This window comes from Anolis carolinensis, chromosome 2 (genome assembly GCF_035594765.1).
Source record: "Anolis carolinensis isolate JA03-04 chromosome 2, rAnoCar3.1.pri, whole genome shotgun sequence".
Classification (NCBI taxonomy): Eukaryota; Metazoa; Chordata; class Lepidosauria; order Squamata; family Dactyloidae; genus Anolis; species Anolis carolinensis.
Genome location: NC_085842.1, coordinates 100065225 through 100069634, shown reverse-complemented (window position 1 = coordinate 100069634; position 4410 = coordinate 100065225).

The following is a 4410-nucleotide window of genomic DNA, read 5'->3' as shown; positions in this document are numbered from 1 at the left end:
GAGTAACTTTTTACTGGCAATGGCTCCTGGGTCAGAATCTAAGAACACAACAGGTAGCCTCTTTATCAGGATAAAGAGGGCAATGGAATAGTATTCAATAAATTGCTGCCTGTGTCTGAAACTAAAAGCCCCGGCTGTAGTGCCTGTTCCAGTGTGACCTGCTGTCCTTGTTGCAAGCTAGGAATATCAACACATCTGGTTGGATCTATTTCTAGCCCATCTGTTCTATCTAGCTCAATAAGGTGCCTATAGTTTGTGGGTGTTTGTTGGGCATGGTAATATAGTGTCATCAAGATCCAATGATGTCTTAAGTTCCTCCTCCTTTCCTGTCATTCATGGCATCCCCACCATCAATTTCACCTAGTATCACAAGTGAGCTCCAATTTATCTGGATTTCAGCAAAGCATTTAGTAAGGTTCCCCATAAATTTTTGATGAAATATAGAATAGGCAGAGATACCATCAGATGGATTCATAACTGGTTGTTCAACAAGTCATCATCAATGGCTGCACTTCAAACTGTAAGGAAGCCTCAAGTGGAGTGCCTCAGGATTTTGTCCTAGGCCCATTTCTCTTCAAGACAGAACTGGGTGAGGTAGATTCTATATTAGAAGATAGGGATTCAAAACTTGGAAACAAAGAATTATGAAAAATATGTCTGTGAGAATTAAAGAGAATTTTTATAAAACAATGTGAAGATGGTACATGACTCTAATAATGTTAAGTTATTATACTAGAAACAATCTAAAAATTGTTTGAGGAGCAATAAGAAAACTGGGAATTATACACATTTATGGTGGGAATGTGAAAAGATTTTTAAAAATTGGGAAAAAAGTATTTGTTGAAATTAATGACATGCTATCGATTAATCTGCAAAGAAAAACCCAAATATAGCACTGTTTCACTATAGCCTGAAACACTTTTTACTCAAGACCACACAATGTTCCACAATCCAATAAGTAAAAGTTTATTAATGAATAAGTATAAAAGGAAAAAAATAAGTAAAAAAATAAGCAGCAAAAGTACAAAAGTAATTCCCAATGAGATCAAGAGTTCACTTTTGAACCAAGACATCAAAAAGCAATCCACTGAGACTTGAGTAAATATAAAGCAAAAAAAAAAAAGAATTAAGCAGGGTATTTATTGTTCAAAAGTTATATCCATAAACATGAAAACAGGAACACAAGAAAGGGAAAACCTCCAAGAACCTGAAGTCATAAACAGGATTCAAACCAAGAATCTTGAAATACAGGAACCAGGAATTTATGACTAGAAACTGGGAGCTGTTTCCCCTTTTTTACAACAGTGTTCCCACTAAAGGCCTGAGAGCTCAGAAACCACTGGAAAAAGCCTCAATCCTTCCCATGACATGAGTTCACACACCTGCTTTTTCTCTGTTTATCTCTAAGCCTCCGAGAAAAACAAGCCTGATTTTTGATAACACCTTGTTTTTGGCCATCAACTTCCATGCCCATAATGTTTGTAGATGGTGCAAACTACCTTTATCTGGGAGAAAATATTGTAGGAAGCATTCTTTTCACTTTATGCAATAATCTTATTTTATAGAGTCATGATTTGCCCTAAACCAACATCAAACCATAATATTGAGAGCTATAAACAAGTAAGCCTTTGCCCTATTATTAATTAATTTATTTAAATTTATTTACAGTATTTATATTCCACCCTTCCCACCCCAAAGGGGACTCAGGGCGGATCACAATGTACATATACTGGCAAACATTCAATGCCATTAGACATACGACACACACAGACAGAGACACAGAGGCTATTGAACATTCCAGCTTCTGACTTCATGAGGGTATGCTTGATTCCAGCTACAGGGGGAGCTGCTACTTCATCATCCACTGTGACGCCAAGTTCTTGATGGATACTTCCTCGTTCGTTTCCTCACGCTACTGGATGATTTTTTATGGTGATTTTTAATGGTGTTGTAAATTAGCCTCCCCGCATAAGCGGTACCTAAATTTCCTACTTGATACATGCAACTATCTTTCAGGTTGCTTAGGTCAACAACGAGCTGGGCTATTTTAATGGCTGAGTGCTCAATCCGACGCAGGCTGGCTTCGAACTCATGACCTCTCGGTCAACAGTGATTTATTGTAGCTGGCTACTAATCAGCTGCGCAACAGCCTGGCCCATTAAGTCATCTTGAAGGCAGTATAATAACAACAAATTTCTAATTTCACTCAATAATTTCATCTTTAAACTCTTTAAATTCTTATTTAAACTATGGTCTTGGGGTGTTTTTTTTCAAACTCACTTTATAATCTGGGAGCTGAGGAATGCTGAAAGAGTGGCACAGAGCTTTGCAAAACTAGATGTTTGCAACCAGTTTTAAACAGAGTATATATCCAATGCCCAGGTTTGTACGGATTCCTAGCCAGAACAGTTATAATGCAACAGAAATACAATTCCAGTTTAACAGATAACAAGTCTATATAACATTTGTAAAGAATAGCTATGTATAATTCTTAACAGTCAGTCAAGTATCTATTTTTTCTTAGATTAGCTGAAGATACCATTAATAAAGCAATTAAACTAAATATGGCCATATTTTCAAAATACAGAAGGCACTACTGCTTCCCCATTGCACAGCTTGGGAAGCTGGCTGTAGAAACCCTGGATCATTTTAAAGAGCAAATCTTCTGTTGCTGAGCAACAGCACACGCTGATATAAAGGATGTGAGATATTGGAAGACTTAATATTAGGGAATTGTGACTGCAATGGGAAAATAAAAGACCAAACTTAATTATTAACAAGCTGTTCATAATTGAAATAGTGATATTATTTTATTTAAAAATTTGGTAGAGCAATCCAGACATTGCTATTCTTCTTATAACAGGCAAGTGTGTGTGTGTGTGTGTGTGTGTGTGTGTGTGTGTGTGTGCAGAGCCGGTCCAACAATGAGGTGAATTAAGCGGTCGCTTCGGGCGCCAAATATACGGGGGCGCAGTCGAGATTGCTTTTTCTGGTTGATTTGTTGTAAAACATGATGTTTTGGTGCTTAATATGTAAAATCTTAATGTAATTTGATGTTTAATAGGCTTTTCCTTAATCCCTCTTTATTATCCAACATTTTCACTTATCCAACGATTTTATTTTTCAGTGATTGTTTTTTGGGGGGGGGGCGCCAAAATTCTGTTCGACTACACTTGAAAAATACCTAGGGCTAGCTCATATACACACAACTGACAAGTAATCAACATAAATTAATGAAATATAGTAACAGGAAAGAGGAAAATAAAATTGAGAAAATAGAAGACTTAATAACCCTATTCAAGACCAGTGTTTTTTCCCTCTAGATTATATCATATCAGGTTATTAATGGGAGTGAATTATAGGGAGTGGACAACTCCCCTATTAAAACAGCTCCACTGGGTGCGGATAAGTTTCTGATCCCAATTCAAGGTGCTGGTTATCACCTATATATTGTTCAAGTTAGAAATTATCCGAATGTACAAAGCAATACCATTGTAATTGTAAATTCTATACCAATTGTATTTCATTTAATACTAATCTATACTGTATATAACAGTTGATTTATCATTGGCATTGTATATCTTTGTGTTTGTGGGCAAATATTGGTTTGGCTTGCAATATATTGCAAATGTATAATTTATTGCCTTGCCTCACATTTTTGAAAATGCCCATTGCGCTCGGCTATTGGTTATTGGTTATCGGTTTTTGTTGAGTTTATGCTTTTATGATTTTTATATATTTTTATGTATTAATTCATTGTAATTGAATGTATATTATGTTGTTGTATTTCATCGTTGCATAACTGGGCTTGTTCCCCATGTAAGCCAGCAAGGGTTCCTTTGGGGAAATGGAGCAGGATAAAAGAATAAAGTTGTTGTTGTTGTTGTTGTTGTTGTTGTTGTTGTTGTTAATTTGCAATATACTCAAAGATTCATTCTGCAAAGTGTTAATGTATCATTTCATCCTTTAGTATTCATAACAATCATTAACTCCAGATTAAACCCAGGTTTATTTCCCAACTAACTTAGGTACCTGCTGATGCCTAGGTTAGATCTTTTATAACGATAAACACACAAAGTTTTCATTGTTGGCTTTTGGATTTTAAAAATGGCCCAATTATAAAATGTATATGCATATGGGTAAACTACAACTCCCATCATCATCTGTCATTGTTCCAACCCCACCCATATTCAAAGTTGACCATATTGGGTCTGTGTGCCAAGTTTGGTCCTGATCCATCATAGTTTGGGTTGACAGTGCTCTCTGCTTGCGTAGTTATTTATTACATAGAATTTAAAAAATAGGCTATAGACACTTGACATATTTTATTTTAAAAATCTTGAATACATTCAATTGAAGATTTTTGAACTCATCAAGAGTCATGCCCCACATAGGCAACTGAATGTGTTT